We start from the raw sequence: 22,812 nt of genomic DNA on the forward strand, positions 1-22,812 counted from the left end.
AAAGCTGCACGGGTCCCCACTCTGGCAAAGGCACATAGTTCTCTCTCCCAGGGCCACGGGAGTCCCCACTCTGTCAAGGCCGCGTGCTTCTCCCTCTCTACAAAGCTGTGGAAAGGGGGAGTCCCCACTCTGCCAAAACCACGTGCTTCTCCCTTCAACGGCTGCCATGTCTGAGTTTAAATCCCTGTGTCAATCTTCCTCTGCAGCCCCATTTCCGACTCCTCCCACACTCGGGCACACTTGCCCTCAATATGCTGTCTTCTCCAGCTTTTCTGGTCGCCATCATGGGTCTGGGCAGGTGTGACCCCATGTCATGGAGCCAATCTTCTCCAAGCTCGCACACAGGCGCTGTAACTCAGGGGACCTGCCCCCCAGTCCCATCTTGGGGGGAGGTCCCTTTCCATCCTCCTGGCCTAGAGCATGGCCATAGCTATTTAGCATATCTAAGTGACCAGCCAAAGGCTATAGGTATGTTAAATGACCACGCCATGGATTAGCTGCAAAGCTGCCCTGCATGTTCTTGCTCTGTGTGCCCCTTCCCCCAACTCACACCTGTGGGGGAAGGGATGAAGACATCTTAAAATCTCTTGGACACCTTGAGTTCTGGACCCCATTTCAAATGCCTATTTGGGGTCCCCCCTCTTGGCTGTACCCTGTAACAGTATCATTAGTATTATTGAGATACCAAGCAGGTAGCCATTGCCAAAAGCCACCTTTAATCTCGGTAGAATAGCTCCTCTTTATGTCTTGGCTGTATTAGTTTCCTTTTACTGTGTAACAAATTGCTATATACTTACTGGATTAAAACAATGCTAATTTATTAGCTCATAGTTGTATGTTGCAAACCCAGTATAACAAGGCTGAATTTTCTACTCAGGTCTCACAAGGCCAAAATCAAGGTGTTGTCAGAGCTGACTTCTTGTTCTGAATCTTGGAGGAAGAATGTGCTTCCAGGCTTATTCTTATTAGTGGAATTAAATCCCTTGGTCTAGTGTCTCCATTTCCTTGCTGGTTCTCAACATCTAGAGGCTGTTCTCAGGTTCTTTCCACATAGCTCATCCATTTTCAAGCCAGGAACCTTATTTCAGCTCCTTCTTATGCCTGGAATCTTTCTGACTTCCTCCTCCATCACTCACGGCTCAACAGAGAAAACGCTCTGCTTTGATTTATTTTTTAATTATATTTTATTGTTTATGCTGTTAAAGTTGTCCAGGTGTTTCCCCTTGGCCCCCTCCACTCAGCTCCCCTACCCCCTCAGGCAGTCCCCACACCATTGTACTTGTTCATGGCAACATTATTAACAGTAGCCAAGATCTGGAAACAGCCTAAGTGCCCATCAATAGATGAGTAGATAAAAAGAATATAGTATATTTACATAATGTAATACTAAACAATAATAAAAAATAAAGAACTCTTACCTTTTGTGATAGCATGGATGGACCTGGAGGCTATTATGCTACGTGAAAACTCTCTGCTTTTATTTTTTATTTTTATTTTTTTTAATTTAATTTTATTATATTTTTCCCATTACCATTTAGTCTCTTTATACCTCCGTCCCTTCATCAATCATCATGCAGTTGTCCATGTCCGTGAGTCCCTTTGTCTTTTTACTCAATCCCTCCAACCCCTAACCTCGCTACCCCTTAGATATCATCTGCTCTCCATCTATGAGTCTGTCCCTGTTCTGCTTGTTAGTTCAGTTTTTCTTTAGGCTCCACATATAAGTGACATCATGTGGTATTTATCTTTCTCTGACTGGCTTATTTCACTTAACATAACATTCTCCAGGTCCATTCATACTGTTGCAAAGGGTAAAATTTTCTTCTCATTTACAGCTGAGTAGAATTCCATTGTGTATATATCCCATAATTGTTTCATTCACTCATCTATTGATGGACACTTGGGCTGCTCCTATATCTTGGCAATCGTAAATGATGCTGCAATGAATTAGTGTTTTATGTTCTGTCAGATATATTTCCAGAAGTGGGATCACTGGGACAACAGGCAGATCTATTTTTAATTTTTTTGAGGTATTTCTGTACTGTTTTCCACAGTGGCCACATCAGTCCACATTCACAGCAATAGTACAAAAGGGTTTCCCTTTCTCCACATCCTTGCCACACTTGTTGTTTGTTGATTTATTGATGATAGCCATTCTGACAGGTGTGAGATGACATCTCATTGTGGTTTTAATTTGTATTTCTCTGGTGATTAGTGATGTTGAGCATCTTTTCATATGCCTATTGGCCATCTGTGTGTCCTCTTTGGAGAATTGTGTATTCAGGTCCTTTGACCATTTTTTTAACTGGGTTGTTTGTTTTTTTGGTGTTGAGTTTTGTAAATCCTTTATAAATTTTGGACATTAACCCTTTTCAGATGTATCAGTGAATATGTTCTTGGAAACTCTCTGCTTTCAAAGTGCACATATGATTAGGTGAGACTCACCTAGCCAGAAACTTATTCAGAAAGGAATAAAGAGTGATAGAAATGGAAAAATATGTGGATAAATATAGCAAATTGTTTAAATTAAAAATAATTTTAATAGTCAACTACCAACAAAAATAACTATAATCTATTTTGGGTTATGTAATTGATATAAAGTTGTACATACACACACCAGCACAAAGAACAGAAAAGGTAAATCAAAGTGTAATATTACAAAGTTGTCACATTATACTTGTAGTGGCACAGAATTAAGTAAAGTTAGATTATTATGAGTTAAAGATGCATACTGTCATCATATGAGCATCCATTAAAGCTTTAAGACAATGAAATATAGCTAAAGTACCAATAAGGATAATAAAATTGATTAATGAAAATTTGATCCAAAAAGGAAAAGAGTAACCAAGAAACAAAAAACAGATAGGACAAGTAGAAAACAAATCTCATAATGGTAGGCTTAAGCACAACTTAATATATTATAATTAAAAACCAATAATTTAAAACTTAAAAATCAATAGCCATATTTCTGTAAATGGCTCAAAAACTTAAAAGACACAGATTATTAGAGGGATTTTTTAAGTGCAAAAACTTAACCATATGTTATTTATGAGGCACCATCTTAAATATAAAGAGAAACAGATTTGAAAAATGGAAAAATATATTTCATACAAGTACTAGTCACAAGAAAGATTTTATGGATATTCAATGTCAGACAAATTGGGTATTTATACAAAAACTATTGCAAGCATTTAAGTGGAGCATTGAATAATGAAAAAGTAAATTCATCAAAAAGATGTAACTATCTTAACTGTGTAAGTACCTGATGATGACAAAACTTCAAACTATTAGAAGCACAAATGGATAGAATTTAAAGAGATAAATGAAAATATATTGAAAATTTTAATACCACTGTATGAGCAATTGCTAAAACAAATAGATAAGAACACAATAAGAATGAAGAAGTCTTGAACAATACATTCAACAAATTTGACATAATAACTTTCTATTGAATGCTATTTCCAACAATGGCAGAATACATATTTTTTTCTAAATTCACATAAAATATTTATCTAGGTAGACCATAGGCTGGACCATATAGAAAGCTCAATAACTAAAATGATGGACATAGTACAGAATGAGTTCTTTGACCAGACCAGAACTAAATTAGAAATCAATAACAATAATGAACTAGAAAAGCCTAAAACATTCAACAAAGGGAGCTGATCTGCCTGGCAATGGCAAATGTAGCCTAATCCTATTGAAAAGCCCAATAGGCGTGTGGTAGCACACAGGATGCCAAATCCACAGACCAGTTCTCCTGTGAATCAGGCCTGAATTATAACTAGGCTGCTTTGTGACTTGCTCTTGCTAAAACTCCTCACCCTGAGTTCAAGCAGCAAACGCTTACTGCATATCTTTAAAGTAACCTCCTGAAGTCTGTGCTAATGCTCCCAAGGACTGAAGTGTAACCAGACCAATTACTCATATTGTTCCCTTGCATTTGCAAATTTTTTTCCTTGTTAATCTGTAAGAAGTATCAGTAACATCTTTTCCATTGCTATCTGTAAAAAGTAATTACCTAAAGCAAACCTAAGTATAATGAATGAAAACCTGTTCTGATGTATCCTATTAGAAAGCCAATAAAAGCTTGTCAAGGTGAGGGTCGGAGCTCTCTCCTCTTGAGAGAGTGGCCAGGCTGCTCCAAGGTGCTCTCCCCTTGAGAGGGTAGCCGTGCTGTCCCTTTTTCTCCCCAGGACTCGGTAGTCCATGTGAGTTTGTTTTGTCTCATCCACAATGCCGTGGACAATGCTGACCGGTGCCTGCATCAATTTGAAAATGACATTAACACACTATAAAATGAGCTACAGGTAAGAGAAGAAATAACAAGTAAATTTAGAAAATATTTTAAACTGCATGATAATAAAATCACAACTTATCCAAATATGGGGGATGCCTCTATAGCAGTGGCCCCCAACCTTCTTGTCACCAGGGACCAGTTTCATGGAAGACAGTTTTTCCACAGACCAGGGTGGGCAGATTGGTTTTGGGATGATTCAAGCTCATTATATTCAAGCTCACCTCCTGCTGTGGGTCCGGTTCCTGACAGACACAGACTGGTACTGGTACGTGGCCTAGAGATTGGGGACCCCTGCTATACAGCATAACTTTGAGAGAAATTTATAGCTTTAAATGCGTATATGAGAAAAAAAGTTTCAAGTTAAGCAGCTAAGGAAAAGAGTAAATTAATCCCAAATAAGTAGATACAAGGAGAAGATATTAGTAAGTGGTAAGTCAATGAAGAAAAAAACAAAAGAGAAAAATCCTTTGAATAGAATAATGAAATTGACACCTTCTAAGGGTGGTGAGAAAGGGGGAGAGAAGGGGGAGAGGGGAGGGGAGGGGAGGGGAGGGGAGGGGAGGGGGGAGGGGGAGGGGAGGGAGGGGGAGGGAGGGGAGGGGAGGGGAGGGGAGGGGAGTGGAGAAGAAGAGAGGAGGAGAGGAAAGAAGAAGAGAAGATTATAGTAGTCCCTGTTTATCTGCAGTTTTGCTTTGTGTGGTTTCAGTTACCCATGGTCAACCACAGTCCAAAAATATTATTGGAAAAATTCAGAAATAAACAATTCATAAGCTTTACATTGTGCTCCATTCTGAGTAGCATGATGAAATTTCTCACTAACTCGCCCAGCCCCATCCAGATGTGAATCATGCTTTTGTCCAGGGTATCTACACTGTATACACTCCTGGATCATTAGTCATTTAGGAGCTGTGTTGGTTATCAGAGCCACTCTGGCAGTATTACCAGAGCACAGTATACCTGTGCTCAGGTAACCCTTATTTTATTTAATAATGGCCCCAAAGTGCAAGAGTAGTGATGCTGGCAATTTGGATTTTCCAAAGAGAAACAATAAAGTGCTTCCTTTAAGTGAAAAAGTATGTGTATATAGGAAAAAACATAGTATATGTAGGGTCTGATACTACCCAAAGTTTTAGGCGTCCAAGGGGTGGGGAGGTTGGCACGAATCCCTGGTGGATAAGGGAGGACTGCTGCAGTTGGCAGTGCCAGGCATGAAAGATCTTATAAGGACAAAAGCTTCACAGTGAAATTTTAACAACATATGCAATAGTTAAATTCCTTGAAAATCACAGCTTACCTAAACTGACCCAAACAAAAAAAAGCCTAGGAATTATCGATAGCCCTATATTTCTTAAAGAAATTGGATGTATAATTAAAAAATTTCCTGCAAAGAAACCTCCAGTCTCAAATGGCTTCACTAGAAAATTTTATTAAACATTTAAGGAAGAAATAATTCAAATCTTACCCAAATTCTTTCATAAATTATAGGATGAGGGAATAGTTTCTGACTTGTTTCATGAAACCAGCTTAAACTTGATACCATAACCTTGACGACAAACACATAATAAGAAAATAAAATTACAGTCCAAACTAGTTTGTGTTTCCAGATGGGAAACATTATCAGTTAGAAAGTAACTTTTATCCATAAGAGGTAGTACTTATTTGAAAGTCAGTGTTACTTGTAATTGCAGAAAGGCATCCCATATTGGTGAATTCAGCTCAGTAAAATGTCTTCTCTTATTGATCAATGGGTTGTCTCCTCAAGGACTGCCTTTATTGTGGAAAATTATGTCAGAAATTAAGTAAGCACTGGAAAGTTAAATCCTGTTTGTGTGTGTGTGTTTGTATTGGTGGGAGTGTCACACATTAGAACTGAGTGTTTTACTTGTAATTCATTGAGTATCAGAAGTATCGTAGTGATCCCCTAAAATGGTGAAAGCCCTTTCTCTCTCTTTTTGGTCTGTGTTTATGATATCTTGAGATTGTATGGTAATCTTTGAAATATTTTCATGTAAATGTTCACTTTTTGTTGGCTCATTTATTGTTAAAGTATAGTAATACCCTAAGTCCAAGACGCAGGGTCTGTTTAAAGCACTGGACAATTTTAAGGATTTCAGAAAATTCTAATTTAATACATTCTGAGCATGTGCCCCTTTGAAAAAAATGCCTTGTTTTTTTAGAGCAATTTTAAGTTTACAGCAAAACTGAGCAGAAAATAGTTCTCACATACTCCCCCACCTCCAAACACTCACAGCCTCCCCCGTTAACATCTTCTGCCAGAGTGGTACATTTGTTAGAACTGATGAACCTGTACTGACACATCGTTACCACCCAAAGTCCACAGTTTACACCAGAATTCACTCTTGGTGTTGTATAATGACATCTATACACTGTTATTATACAGAATATTTTCACTGCTGTAAAAATCCTCTGTGCTCTATTTCTCCCTGCTCTCTACCCACTGACAAAGGCTGATCTATCTTTATACTGTCTCCATGGTTTTGCCTTTTTTAGTATGTCATATAGTTGGAATCATACAGTATGTAGTCTTTTCACATTGGTATCTTTTACTTAGTAATATGTATTTAGGATTTCTCTACACTTTCTTTTATGGCTTGATAGATCATTTTACTCCCCCAAACATTCCATCGTCTGAATGAAGTACAGTTTATTTACCTATTTACCTGCTAAAGGATGTCTTAGTTGCTTCCAAGTTTTAGCAATTACGAATATAGGTGTGACACTATAAATATCCATGTGCATGTTTTGTTTGAACTTAAGTTTTCAAGTCCTTTGGGTAAATACCAAGAGTCATAATTGCTGGGTTATATGCTAAGAGTATGTTCAGTTTGTAAGAAGCTGCCAAATTGTCTTCCAAAGTGACTGTATCATGTTGCATTTCCATCAGCAATGAATTAGAGTTCTGTTGGTCCATATCCTTGCCAGAGTTTTATCAGATTTTTTAATCAAATATGTCTTTTGCAAATATTTTCTCCCAGTCTGTGGTTTGTCATTTCATTCTCTTGACAGTGTCTTTTGCAGAGAAGAAAATTTTAATGTTAATGAACTTCAGTTATAAATTCTTTTGTTCATGGATTTTCCCTTTGGTGTTGTATCTAAAAAGTCATTACAAAACCCAAGGTCATCTGGATTTTCTCCTGTGTTATCTTCTAGTTTTACAGTTTTGTGTTTTACATTTAGGTCTGTGATCCATTTTGAATTAATTTCTGTAAGGGGTGGAAAGTCTGTGTCTGATTTATTTTGTTGCATGTGCAAGTTAAATTGTTCCAGCACCATTTTTTGAAAAGACTATCATTGCTCCATTTTATTGTCTTTGATCCTTTGTCAAAGTTCAGTTAATTCTATTTATATGGGTCTATTTCTGGAATTTCTGTTTTGTTCCATTAATCTATTTGTGTTATTATTTCACTGTTATCATACTGTCTTGATTTCTGTAGCTTTATAGTAAGTCTTAAGGTCAGCTAGTGTCAGTCCTCCAAATTTGTTCTATATCATGTGGGCTATTCTATTTCCTTGCCTTTCCATATAAACTCTAGAATCTACTTGTTTATATTTACAAAATAACTTGCTGGGATTTGATTGAAAGTGTATTAAATCTATAGATCAAGCTTGGAAGAACTGATGTCTTAACAATATTGAGCCTTTTTATTCCATGGACAGCAAATATCTATTTACTTAGTTCTTTGGTTTTTGTTCATCAGAGTTTTAGAGATGTCTTCACATAGATCTTGTACATATTTTTTAGATTTATACCTCAGTATTTCACTTTTGGGAGTGGTAATGCAAATGTTATTGTATTTTAATTTTTAAATTCTACTAATTTATTGCTGGTATAAAAGAAGCAATTGACTTTAATATGAGGTCTGTCCAGAAAGTATCTAGCCATGTAGTATGAAAAATAGAGACATTTATTTAAGAAGACACAAGATACAAGAAACATTGTACATGGGAAAAATGATACCTCAGTCCCATTCAAAGTAGGCACCTTGGAACCTCATATAGTTCTCCCAGCATGATGTTCCTTCTGCTCTCATAGCAGAAACCATGGAACAAATTTTGCCATGACACATTGCATGCCAACATCCTGCATCAAAATCTTGGGCACAATAGTTATTGGAATCCCCAGATCAGCTTGTAGTTCTTGCACCATCAGTCAACAATCTTGGTTGATTGTAGCCCGTATATGATCAACATTGTCAGGTGTTGTGCTTGTTGCAGGACTTCCAGAATATGGATCACTTTCAACAGCTTCTTGACCATCTTTGAAGCATTTGTACCACACTTTTATTTGCATAGCACTCATTGCATCATCCCTGAAAGCCTTCTGAATCATCCAAATGGTTTCCGTGGAGGAATGCTCAAGCTTAACAAAAAAATTGATTCAGATTCATTGCTGTATTCACTCAGTCACTTTGAATGCAATCACCACACAGTACACATGCTCACTCAAGGGTGTCTACTACCCCCACTGACTAGTACAGTGAAGTCGTTGTTCATGCATGTGCATTCCAGTTCACTCTCCTTGGCTGCCAGGTTCTACTGATTTTGCACAAACTTTCTCATTATACTAACAATGACTGGACTTTTTCCAGACAGACTTCATATGTTGTTAACCTTGTAGCCTATGACCTTGCTATAATTGCTTGTTAGTTCCAGTAGTATTTTTTTGTTATTGATTCTTTTGCACTTTCTACTTAGAAGACCATGTTATCTGTGAACAAAAACAGTTTTATTTCTTCCTTTATAACCTGTATACTTTTTATTTAATTTTCTTGTCTTATTTCATTAACTGAGATTCCAGTATGATGTTGAAAGGAGTTGTGAGAAAGAACATCAATGCTGGCCTTGCACTGAAGGGAGAAATCTTATTTGGATACTTTGAGGTAGATTGGTTCAGGTCCAAGGCCTTGAGATGCCTGGAACATTTCTGTTGATGGAAGATGTGGTAGGGCGATTGAGGATGTCAGCACATGAGGCAAATGAAGAGCTGACCAATAAGAATCTCTAGAATGAATCTGAATTTGACAGGAGTTTTAAGCTCATTGATTACCCACAGGGTCTGGCTGAAAGTTATAGCCTAGCCTCTCCTGTGCTGAAGGGATTTTAGAAAAGGACTGGTACATATTTGGAGAAATAGATACGATAGCATTGTTTCTTCTCTCACCTATGTTCAATATTGTCCACTGGTTATGCCAACTAAGTCTGATAGAGCCCAGTAGAGAGCTTATGAGGGTTATCTGAAGCAAAAGGGTGGCAAATTAAGGAAGGTGCATGAAAAAATCAGATGGACTTATGAGAGACAGTGTTTTATTTTTTTAGGTAAAATGTATTTATTTTAAGTATATTTTATTGATTATGCTGTTACAGTTGTCCCAATTGTTTTTCCTTTGTCCCTTTCCATCCAGTACCCTCCTTCCCTCCAGCCACTCCCCCACTCTTAGCTTATGTCCATGGGTTGTGCATGTAAGTTCTTTGGCTTTTCCCTTTCCTATACTATTCTTAACATCCCCTGTATATTTTGTACCTACCAATTATGCTTCTTGATCCCTACACCATTTCCCCTTTTATTCCATTTCCCCCTCCCAGCTGATAACCCTCCACATGATCTCCATACCTATGAGTTTTTTTCTGTTCTGGTTGTTTGCTTAGTTTATTTTTGTTTTTGTTTTTTAGATTCAGTTGTTGATAATTGTGTGTTCTCATTTTACTGTTCATAGTTTTTATCTTCATCTTTTTCTTAAATAAGTCCCTTTAATGTTTCATGTAATAATGGCTTGGTGATGATGTATTCCTTTAGCTTTACCTTGTCTGGGAAGCACTTTATCTGCCCTTCAATTGTAAGTGATAGCTTTGCTGGGTAGAGTAATCTTGGTTGTAAATACTTGGCTTTTTGTCACTTTGAATACTTCTTGCTGGCCCCTTCTTCCCTGCAAAGTTTCTTTTGAGAAATCAGCTGATGGTCTTATGGGAACTCCTCTGTAGGTAACTCTGTTTTTCCCTTGCTGCTTATAAAATTCTTTCTTTATCTTTAACCCTTGGCATTTTAATTTTGACGTATTCTGGTGTGGTCCTCTTTGGGTTCAACTTGATTGGGACTCTCTATGCTTCCTGGACCTGTATGTCTATTTCCTTCACCAAATTAGGGACATTTCTTTTTCCATTATTTTTTCAAATAGCTTTCCAAGTTCTTGCTCATTCCCTTTTTCTGGCACCCCTATGATGCTAGTGTTGGAACTTTTGAGGTTGTCCCAGAGGCTGCTTATACTATTCTCACTTTTTTGGATTCTTTTTTCTTCTTCTTGTTCTGATTGCTAGTTTTTTGCTCCCTTATGTTCCAAATCATTGGAACCTCAGTGCTGGGCCTGGGGCTCACTGAGGCCAGATGTTGCTTGTTTGAGAGGGTTTAGGAAGTTGTGAAGCATAAATCAAGACCCACCATTCATATGGAAAAGCAGTTTGGATCAGCCTGTAAGTTTGGTGGGGCAGAGTCTCAGGGATCTCCAAGGGTCAAACAGTGTTAGCCAGTTTGAGACAGACTCAAATATGGCACCAGACTGCTAGCTCCATGGACCTTTGGGGGAGGGTTTAGAAAAGGGACAATGGCCTCTGCCTGCCCTGATGCCAGACACTTCAGCCTCTCCCAGTATGCCTCTATTACCCTTCAAGCTGCCACCCTGGTGCTGGAGTTCAGAAGAAGTCAGTCTAAGTAGGTGACTTCATGTGTGTTTTCTTTAAGAGGAACTGCTTGGGGCTCTAGCATTTTCTTCCATAGACTCAATCCCCACAGCTTTTGCAGCCAAAAGCTGTGGGGACTTACCATCCGGGCAGTGGAAGCCTGTGTAGGGAGGCCTGTTTAAGGCTAGGCCTGCTCGCTTCTTCGATTACCCTCCCAAATTTTTATTAATCTCACTTGGGTGAGAGACCAGCCTGTTCTGTATCTGTGCGCATCCTACCAGTTTTGATGGATGTGGTTTCTTTAATTCCATAGTTGTCAGACTTCCATTCAACTTGATTTCTGTTGGTTCTGAGCAATGGTTGTTCTACATTTTAGTTGTAATTTTGATGTGGTTGTGTAAAGAGGTGAGTAATGTCTGTCTATGCCACCATCTTGACTGGAAGCTGAGAGACAGTATTTTAAAACCTCTATTAAATAACTGCAGAAAACTTCAAAGGGAGCTAACTTCAAGCATAAATGCAGAGGAGACACCTAGCACATAATTTGGATTATACATGCAAATATAGAAACTCAAGGAATATCTAAACAATAGCACTGGTTTGACAGACACCTTCACATCTGATTGTGCTTAGTGAGTTGTTACTTAGGTAAGCTGAGTTAGGAGCAAGCCAGTTTGTATATAACTTGGTGTTTCACTTCTGCTGTTATTGTCTCTCTAAAGTATTATAATTTAAAAATATTATGAATTGTATTCTCTCCACCCCTAATTTACCAAATTAATGATTTTAGAGATTAAAAAAATACAAAATAAGAGAACTTATTTGTTTGTGACCAGTCTATACTTCCTTCCTCACTCCCTTCTTCATCCTTTCCTTCCTTTTACCCTTTGTTCTCTTTCTTTCTTTCTACCTTAGAAGAAACCTTACATTTATTAAACACCCACCACATGCCTAGCACTTTCACATAGATTTAATAAGTGCTGACAAAAGGTTAATATGATAAGGCATAGTGCTTAACAACCTATACTCAAAAGTCAGCTTGATTACGATGAAATCCAGGCTCCACCCATATTAACCAGGGTTGAGTATGGCACAGACAATGTTACATTTAAGTTTCATTTTGGGCAAACAGAAAGTCTAGGTGACTCTTGCAGCTAGAGGGTATCTTGTGACTACTTTCAGCTCATAGGATGTGAGCAGTAGTTTTATGTGTCATTCTGAGTTGAGATAGTTGTATATCTAGTGTGACTTCCCACATTCTAGGCCCTTGACTCCATCTCTTCCTGCTGGCTGGATCATGCTGGTGTGTTATGAAGGTGCGTGATAGCAGAGTCCCAATAAGGAGGGAGCCTAGGCCCCTGAACCAGTAGTTAGAAGAAAGCTGCCCAGGAGGGCTACTTAAACTTTGTATGACAACTAGACTTTGTATGAAACTGAAATTCATCCTTTTGCATGAAGCCACTGAAGCTTTGCAATCTTTTTTACATTAATTAATGCTGTTTATCCTGACCAATATATTACCTTGGGAAAATTCCTTAATATCTCTAAGTTTCAGTTTCATCATCTGTAAAATAGAGATAAAATTAACACTTTGCAGAGTCATCACAAATATTAAAAAATGGGTAAAGCACAACTCTATTAATTATAGTAACCCTATAAAACAGTAATTTTTATGTTTGATTTTACAAATTAAGAGACAAAGGCATAGAAATACTAGGTAGGTTGTGTTAGTCAAGATTCTTTTGTTGGTTGTTTAAGCAAACAGGTGATATTTTGGTCTTAGTTACTAGGAATTTCAATGGGTGAATCTGGCTTTTACTCATACCTGGATCTAAAGAGTTAAATGAAGTCATAAGTGCTCCCTCTACCTCTCTCTCTAAACACACACTTAGCTCTGGTTTCCTCTGATGGCTTAATTCTGATATGCACTCTGGCTCAGCAGCAAAAATGGTCCCCCTAACTGAATTCTCTTTTTCAGCCTTGCCTGGTTCACATGTCCATCCTTGCAGAGAATAGCTTACAGGTACTGATCACCCTGCTCTTGCACCCAACCTGTGGCAGGGTAGGTTGTGATATAAAATTTATTGTTCCCCAGACTGCATGCTAGCAGGGTAGGAGGACTTTCTAAAGAAAAATAAAGGTACTGTGATCCAAAGACAAGGTATGCAGGCAAAAGCAACTTAAAGATATTGTAAAGGTTGTGAAAAGTCTATGTATTATAGCCTGGACTTCACCAAGGCTTATGCGACTCTGAGCCAAGCTGCCACAAACAGACATTTTGGTTGGTGATAGACTAACTTTGTCATTAGTAAATATCTTGAGTTTGTCTCCAAAATACATCTGAAAGTTAGATGGAAAGAATGGGACAGACATTTGACAGAGTTTTAGGCATCCAAATTGAAGCTCTTCCTGAGAAGAGAGCTGCCTTGTCTTAACTGTACTCTAAAATTATAATCATAATGAGTGTTGATTTATTCATTGGCTCCTACTGTTTGTAAAGTGAGAAATAACAGCATATATATGTATGCGTGTGTGTTTGTGTGTGTATTTCCTAAGGTTCAGTCATCATCTTTAATAAAAAGATTAGTTTAACAACTTTGACATGTATTCTAAGCAACAGAATATACTCTAATTAGATCTGCAAAAGCTGTTACCTTGATTACCAGATATACTAATTACCTCATCAGTTATTGATTTTATAATTATAAGGGAAGATGCTGTAATTTTCAAATGATCTGGACTAAAGTCTGCCCCTGAGTTCAGGGGCTCTAATTGAGCCCCAGCTAGTAGGTGTTTATACTATTCTTGCATACACAGTAATTAGCTGCATTTCTCTATCCCCAAGGCTTTATAATTAAAATAATTTACAGTCATGCCAAAAAAGATCCGAATCACTAATCCCACCATGTTAACATAGCAATTTAAATTTAAATCCATAAATGGTAAGAAAATGAAATATATTCAGTCTTTTATTAATTAAAGTAGCTTAATTTTAATCGGTAGGCATTATCTGTAGATTTTTCTTAATGGCTATGACAATTTGCACAAAATGTTGTGCAAAGAGTTGTTAGTTGAAGAGATAATCATCTTTGTTTTCCTTTATATAGACTTTATAAAGAAATATGTTTAACTCCATCATGTTGTGTACTTGCTTTTAGAACATGTCACACATGCAATCACTTTCTGTAGATAGACTCCAACATTTTACCATATGCATGTTCAGGTTAGCAGTTGTGTCTCTCCTGTCTTTGTAACACTCACAGGCCTTAGGACCATTCTTTACATTATCAGATACAGTACATGTCTCTCACCTCTTTACATAGCAGGAGTGACAGCTGGAAACTTAAGAGACCTGCTACAGTGCAACTGTGCACCTAGTCTTTGAATTCCTTGGTCATCTCCCCTGGTCTACTTTCTGTGGCCTATTGGCTTATATCTTGACACTATCAACAAGCAGCCCATATTCAGAGAGGCCTCATTGTTTAAGCAGAATTTTTTTTATGTTTTGAACTAAAACTTTGAATTGCTGTTATTCTTACTTGTTAGTCTAATGGACCCAATATGACCCCTTGGAAGGACACAATACAAATCTAAATCCCTTTCACATTACACTGTTGAAGACAAAGTTTGTAAATGTGCTTGTATTTGATTAAAAAATGTAATATTGTGAACAACTTTGGGATGAGAATTCAGTGATTTGAATTTAAGCCCTGCCTTTGCCACTTACCACCTGGATTGTTTCTAGCAGACCATTTACACGTAAGCTTGAGTTCACTTATCTGGATTTCAAAGACAGTAATATTAATTCTATTTATCTTATAGAAGTTTATTTTTAACTCAAGTTTATGGTCACATGATTTTATACCATTTCACTTTCCATAAGTAGATTTTATTGAGTTTTGAGAAATATAGAGCTATGTAACTGTCATCACAGTCAAGATGTCTGAAATGTTCTCGTTTTCCTTGAACTCAGTTCCCTCAACCACTTAACCAATTTCTGTCTTTATAGTTTTGTCTTCCCCGGATTGTCATATAAATGTAATTATAGAGTATGTGGCCTTTAGTATCTGGCTTCTATCAGCATGATGTTTTTGATATTTATTCATCCTGTTGCATGAACTTATAAATGTTTCTTTTTATTGCTAGGTACTATTCCATTGTATGTATGTTCTGCAAATTGTTTACTGATTCATCAGTTAATGGACTTTGAGGTTGGTCCAGTTTTGGTTATAAACATTTGTATATAGGTTTTATGGCTATATGTTATAAGTTCTCTTTGGTGAATATCTAAGAGTGGGATTGTCGTGTCCTACAGTAAGCATAATAAGGTGTCTGACTCCATTTTTGATGTTTGACCTCTTTTTTTCCTACATCCTTCTCTGTAAACCATGAAAAAGCCCGTGTACTCCTTCACTTGGTACTAATGGAGAAGTTCAAACTATTCTGAAACCTTCAACTTGGTCCTGTATCCTAATCACAATAAAAATGAAGTCATCAGCCCTCCCTTTGTTTACGTCTCATTGGACAGTCTTGGGTGTGTGCCCTCCTCTCCCCAGAAAGTCTCATTTTGTGAGTAATAAACTTTCTCATGTTCTCTTGGTACATATGTGACATCACCTGCCTTGACATCTGAACCAATTTTGGTAAAGAGGTATTGATTCTGTCTTCAGCAAAACTATCAAAAACTAATGAGCATGGTTCATTATAAGAAAATGGGTTTAAAACTATAAGGGTTTAACTTTATAAGAAAATGCCAACTTTCTTCTGAAATGTCTGTACCATTTTGTATTTCTACCACCACCGTATGAGAGAATTCCAGTTCTCTGTGGCTCTGAATTCTCACTGACACTTAGTATTTTCAGATTTTATCATTTTAATCATTCTAATAATATATATAGTATATGTGTATGTATAGTGTGTGTGTGTATATATATATATATATATATAAATACACACACACACATACTATCTCACTGCGGTTTTAATTTACATTTCTTTAATAACTAATGATGTTGAACATCTCCCCCCAAGTACTTATTTGCAATCATTTGCAATTCTTATATCTTTTTTGGTGAAAATTCTATTCAAACCATCTGGCTATTTTCATTTGGATTGTTTTTTATCTTACGGAGTTTTAAGACTTTTTAGATATATACAGCTCTTTTTAGAAATGTTTTGCAAATATTTATTTCCAATCTGTGTTTTGTCTTTTAATTTTACTGGCAGTGTCTTGCAACAAACAGAAATTGTTATTTTTATTTTATGGTTTGTGCTTTTGTATCATCTAAAAATATTTACCTAATCCAAGGTCACATTTATTTTTTTCCAGAACTTTTAGAGTTTTCTATCTTACATTTAGATCTGTAATATATTTTTAGTTAATTTTATATGATTCAAGATAATGGAGTAAGGGTTGAGATATTATTTCAATTTTGTTTCAGTTGTGCATATGGATGTCCATTGTAGAGTAAAACTTGTTGGAAAAAAATGTCCATTTTGTTTGAATTACTTGACAACTTCATTAAAAATCAGTTGACTGTATTTGTATGTGTCTATTTCTGGACTTTCTGTTCTTCTCCACTGGTACTACCCTTATGCCAATACTATATGGCCTTGATACTGTAGTTTTAGATAAACTTAAAGTCAGGTAAAATGAGTTTTCCATCTTTATTCTTTGTTTTCAGGTACAATAGGTTTGTTATATTGCCATATAAATTTTGGAATCACTTTCAAATTTCTAAAAAATTGTTTCCTGGAATTTGATTGGTAGTATTTTGAATATATAGACAGATTTGAATAGAATTGATATCATAACAATATTTAATTACTTCATTCTTGAACAAAGTATATCTCTCTACTTTATTAGCTTTCTTTAATTTATCTCTGAAATATTTTATAGTTTTCAGTGTACACATACTGCACATAGTTTGTTAGATCTACCCCTAAGTGTTTCATGCTTTTTTCTTTTTTTAATGTTGTTGTTAGTGGCAGTATTTATTTGAGTTCACTTTCCAGTTATTCATAATTAGTATAAATATAATTGATTTCTTAAAATACTGTATAATGACTTATATAACACAACCTTAAAGAACTCATATCTATTCTAGTAAATATTTTTATAAATTCCTTGGAATTTTCTAAGTAGATAATCATGTTAGGTGGAACAAAAACAGTCTTACTTCTATGTTGCCAATCTGAATGATATTTCTTTCTCTTCCTTTCTTTATCCTCCTTTCTTTATCCCTTCCTCCCTCCCTTCCTTCCTTCCTTCCTTCCAACTTATCGCATAAGGTAGCACCTCCAAATAATCCAGACTAATGGGTTGAGAGGGAAAATCCTTGCCTGGTTTTTTTGGTCTTAATGACAGTTCATTTAGCCTTTTATCGTTAACCTGATATTAGCTGTGGGTTTTTCAAAATGTCCTTTATGAGAGAAAGAAAGTTCTCCTTAGTTCACTGAGTTTTTTCCTTCTTAATTTTACCATGAATGGATATCAACTTTTATTAAATGCTTATCCTTTACCTATGGAAAGGATCTTATGTTTTTTATTCGTTGATGTGTTAATATAGTACTCTACATTGTTTTTTTTTCAATTGTTGATTCAAACTTTTGTCACATTATGTATAGCTTAGTCATGATGTACTTACTTAAATATTGTTTACTTTGTTGTTATAATACTTTGTAAGAAGATTTGTACCTATGTACTTGGGAAATATTGGGGTACAGTTTTCTTTCTTGTGTTGTCTTTGTCTGGTTTTAATATCAGTGTGCTGGTCTCATAAAAAGAATTGGGAAGTGATCTCATTTCTTTTAGTTTCAGAAAGAGTTTTTGTAGAATTAATATTATTGCTTTCTTATACATTTGATAGATTTTAGTAGTTAAGTCATCTCTACTAGAGTCTTCTTTGTGGAGTTTTGTAATTGGGAATTAAATGTAATAGATACAGAAATCTTCATTGTATTATGTTTTGGATAAGTTTAAACATTGGTAGTATGTATATTTTCAAGATTTGGTTCTTCACACCTAAGTTATATATTTATATACATAGATTTGAATAAAACTTATTTTCCTTTTATTGTGTACAGAACTTCCATTGATGTCCTCTCTTTTACTCCTAATATTGGCATTTGTGTCTCTTCTCTGTTTTCCAGATTAGCCTGGCTAGAGGCCAAAAACAAAAACCAATACTTGTAAAATAAAATTCAATTTGAAAAATTATGACAGGTATGTGATTGATGAAGAGCTAAATTCCTTTACTTCACAAAGAATTTTTTCAATTGAGGAGTACTGTAAACACCATGAGATCAGGAAAAAAATTGATCTATTCATACCTGGAATTTCCTATCTTTTGAGGGTGACAGATGTGAAAATAATTATAATAAAGGGTAATTAATGTTATACCAGGACAGATTAAAAAAATGCAACCAAATCTAGACCTCTTGAGAAGATATGCTAGATATGCTAATTTTAATGTCCTTACTCTAAGAAATAATAGGATGGGGTGGTGTAGAAGTGAAGAATAGCAGAGAGGGAAGTGACAAAAGGGGTTGTTACTTGTGTGAGCATTTCCCTAATAATACAGAACTTAGATGGTGATTGTTAGGCACCATCTTTGGAATCCAATTGATTTGGGGTCCTGGCCTCTCTACTTATAAGTTATGTTACTTTGAACAAGTTATTTAATGTCAATAAGCTTAGTTTCCTCATATGTAAAATAGTGATAACAATGCCTACCTCATAAAACTATTGCAAAGAATACGTAATTATATAAAAAGCAGTTACTATTGTACTTGGCAGAATATTGTGGCACTAATAAGAGTAGTAGCCATAGCTAATATTTATTGAGCACTGTGTAAGGAAATTTATACTCATCATTTCAGTGCATTTGTGCAATAATCCTAATAGAAACACATTGTAATTGCTAAGTAAGCAACAGCTTTATTGACATGTCAATTGGGTAGGATGGTGGTGATGTTCTCTGTTTCAAATGTCTGCTTATAGTGTTCATAGTTTAAATTCCTGTATTATGTTTGCTGTAAATTTGGAGCTTTTGGGCCTTTGTTCTGTCTAAGAATGACACTACTCATCACAATATTGAAAGACTCCTAACATGATGTCAAATGGGGACACTTAATCTCTATTTCAATAATACCACTAAATAAGTACAATCATTGATTTTCCTAGAACAAATATACATAAGTATGAAAATCTATATATGCATATATTTCATACATACATATTATTAACTAGGTCAAGTCCAAATGTCAATTCAACTCTAGTTATGTGACCTGAAACCCAATAAGAGATATGAGGTGCATAAAAGAAGTACAAGTGCTACAGATACTCTGTGTTGGCTAACCCAGCTCTCATTCATTTCAACTCACTGGCCCCTTGCTTGCCTCTCCTATAGAGCCTGAAAAAAGCTAAATACTCACTTTTATAGCCTCCCTTGCAGGTAGAATAAGGTGTGTAACACACTTCTGATCAATGAGATGTTAGTGGAGGCCTGATCTTCACCTTATAAGAAAATGTTCTTTTCCTGACAAAAGAAACAAAGGCTGCTAAAACTAAACAAGTTTCTTCTCTTCTGCCTTGAACTTGAGACAATGGCAGTCATATTGCAATCATGAAGCTTCATGCATATAAATGAAAGCCAGCATGCAAAGCAAGAAAAGCTACAGAAGACAGAAAGAGCTGATATTACTGAAAGCAGTTGATTTTGTAGAATATCCAACATTTTCTCATTGTCTAAGTGTCTTCAACATTGTTTCACATCTTTCAACATCCTAAAGAAAAGCATAATTTCCTCCCTATAATTGAGTGTCCTCTTACTTGTAGTTGCAAAAGCATTTCTTACATATGTAAGACATAATTGTTCAGGGAACATAGGGAATCATGGGCTTTCATTGTTCTTAATAGTCCAGGTAATGATATAGTGGTATGTATACAAACCATCCAACATTTCCTGCAAAGGGGGAGAAATAAACAGTGAAAAATCAAAGCAAACAAAACTTAGGCATTCAACATAAATAAAGATATAATAATTTAAAAATTGAAATGAACTCTAAGTAGAAAAATAAATATCAATACCTAGCACACTATCTCATACACTTTTATACTTTTGCTGCCAGCCCTTACAGAGAACTAAGACAGGTTGGGTAAAACTGCACTGAAGAGACAAGAGAAAAGCTGGTATGATTGCTATTAAGAGAAAATTAACCCTATGATTGAAAAATTATACAATATGTCAGACTGCTGCTTACAGGATAGGTACCTAATGGTGCACCCCAAAGGTGAGGAGGCATTCTTAAGAAAGGAATCCTCTAGGGGAGAGAAGTGGATTTCAAGAAGGGACAAGTATTAGGAAATTGTAGGGAAGGAAAAATGAACAGGAGGTGGGTAGGTTTAGGATCTTACAAAGCAAAAGGAAAAACAAACCAACAAACAAAGGAAAAAATTGATTTCCACACAACCTCTACACTCAATGCTCCCTTCAAACCATGGGCTTCATTCACCTGTTAAAAGAAATAGACTTTAATTTGACTCTCATATTAAGACTCAATTCTATGCTCTATATAAGAGATTCTCAAAGGAAGAAAAAAGACAAGGATAAAAGTGTGACAGGAAAATAAAAACAATAAGAATGCAGGGCAGGGATATTGAGATTGGACAAATAGAACTCAAATAATATAGTATTTGAAGTGATAAAAAGAGATTCTTTTTAATTTTAAAAGTACAATTTACACTAAAAACACAAATAAACATATATAAAGATAACAGGTATAAATATTTATGTACCTAATAACAAAATAATCACCTTTATAAAGCAAATAGTAGAAGGACACATAGAAACACACTAATAGTAGGAGAAACCACTAGGTACAACACAGATCAGAGTCACAAAAAATAAATAAGGATCTAGGAAATCTAAACAACACAATGAATGGGGCAGATCTTTGGATGGATATAGAACATTACACGCTAGTAATAAACAATATACCTAATTCTCAAGCACATATGGTACATTGCAAACATTGGTCATATTTAAAGACCTCCAGAAAGTTACATGAGTAGAAATATTACAAAAACCATTTTTGATGAAAAATGCAATAAATTACAAATATTAGCATAGTTTAAAGAAAGGTTTTTTTCATTGAGAAATTTAAAGACCTTTTGATAAACAATTCTTGGGTGTAAAAAGAAAAAAAACACAAAAACTAAAAAATTTCTAAAAATTAATTTGAAAATAGTACATATTAAATTCTATGGGTTAGAGATCATTGAAATAGCCTAAAACACCTTTTCAATATACATTAAAGAACTGAATTAAATGAATTAATATCTTAGAACAAAATCTGGAAAAAATAATTAAACTAGATGAAAGTAAATGGAAAAAATAATAGATAAAAGTAGAAAATCAGAAAGAAAATTGTAAAGCAACAAATCAATGAATAAATCAAAATCTTGATTTATTTTTAATTAAAAAATAGAAAACCATTGGCTAACTTAAACTGAGGATCTTCAAACATGAAGATGGAAGATTCTTATTTCTTATTCTCAAGCAATGGAAGAAAAAACAAACACAAACAAATGGGACTACATCAAACTAAAAGTTTTTGGAAATAAAGGAAACTATCAAAAAAATGAGGATAACCCATTGATTGGGAGAAAATATTCACCAATGTATCTGATAAGGGGTTATTATCCAAAATTTGTAAAGAACTTATAAAACTCAATGCCCAAAATATCCAATTAAAAATTGTGCAAGGGACCCGAATAGACACTTCTCCAAAGAGGACATACAGATTGCCAATAGACATACAAAAAGATGCTCAATGTCACTAATCATAAAAGAAATACAAATTAAAACCACAATAAGATACCATCTCACACCTGTCAAAATGGCTATCATCAATAAATCAACAAACAACAAGTGTTGGAGAGGATGTGGGGAAAGGGGGACACTTTTGCATTGTTGGTGGGTTTTGCAGATTGGTGCAGCAGTATGGAGATACCTCGAAAAATTAAAACTGGAAATGCTTTATTACCATGTGATTCCACTTCTGGTAATTTATCTAAAGAAACCTGAAAAACTAATTCAAAATAATACATGTACCCTTATGTTCTTGCAGCATTATTTACAATAGTCAAGGTTTGGAAGAAGCCCAAGTGTCCATCAGCAGATGAGTGGATAAAATGGATTAAAAACAGCTATGGTATATTTACACAATTATATACTACTTGGCTGCAAGAAAAAAGAAAATTTTATATTTCATGACAGAATGGGTGGACTTGGAGAACATTATGCTAAGTGAAATAAACCAGTCAGAGAAAGACAAATACCATAGGATTTCACCTATGTGTGGACTCTAATGAACAAACCGAATAGGCAAAATAGAGAAAAATGCAGAGAGAGAGAGCAGGCAGACAGCTCTGGTGGGGTAGTGGGGGGTGGTGTTGGAGGGGTTGAGGGATCCAGCAAAAAAAAATAAGAGAGAGAGAAAGAATTTATGGAAACAGACAATAGTGTGGGGATTGTGGGAGGGGGCGTGAGTGGGCAGAGGTAGGAGAGGGTATAGGTGGGATAAATGGTAACGGAAAAATAAAAATAATATGTAAAAAAACAAAAAATAATTACATTAAATGGGAAATTTCATAGGGAAATAAATTTACCATGATTGATCACAGTAAAGACAGAAAGGTTATTCTGATCAATTTTCCTAGAGAGAGTTGTCAAAGAATTAACATGTCAGAAAACCACTAAGGCCTGGATGATTTTACTATAATCCCAAAGCTTCAGAAATTGTTTCAGAAAATT

At 35.6% G+C, this 22,812-nt stretch overlaps 1 long non-coding RNA gene across 2 annotated transcripts in view; it reads right to left on the reverse strand.

Annotated features, from left to right (window-relative positions):
• Positions 1 to 4,131: 4,131 nt before the first annotated feature.
• The window catches only part of LOC123814032, a 42,226-nt gene continuing 23,545 nt past the window's right edge, over positions 4,132 to 22,812 (reverse strand). The window contains exons 3-4 of one of the 2 annotated variants that reach the window (XR_006784827.1): positions 19,430 to 19,533; positions 4,142 to 4,262 (exon numbers count right to left, since the gene is read on the reverse strand). This is a non-coding gene — a long non-coding RNA (uncharacterized LOC123814032). Of the gene's footprint in view, positions 4,263 to 19,429; positions 19,534 to 22,812 lie in introns of both variants that reach the window. The other variant, XR_006784828.1, reaches the window with a different exon arrangement.

The sequence above is a fragment of the Phyllostomus hastatus genome, unplaced genomic scaffold, assembly GCF_019186645.2.
Source record: "Phyllostomus hastatus isolate PE091 unplaced genomic scaffold, TTU_PhHast_1.1 phas_contig_1, whole genome shotgun sequence".
Classification (NCBI taxonomy): Eukaryota; Metazoa; Chordata; class Mammalia; order Chiroptera; family Phyllostomidae; genus Phyllostomus; species Phyllostomus hastatus.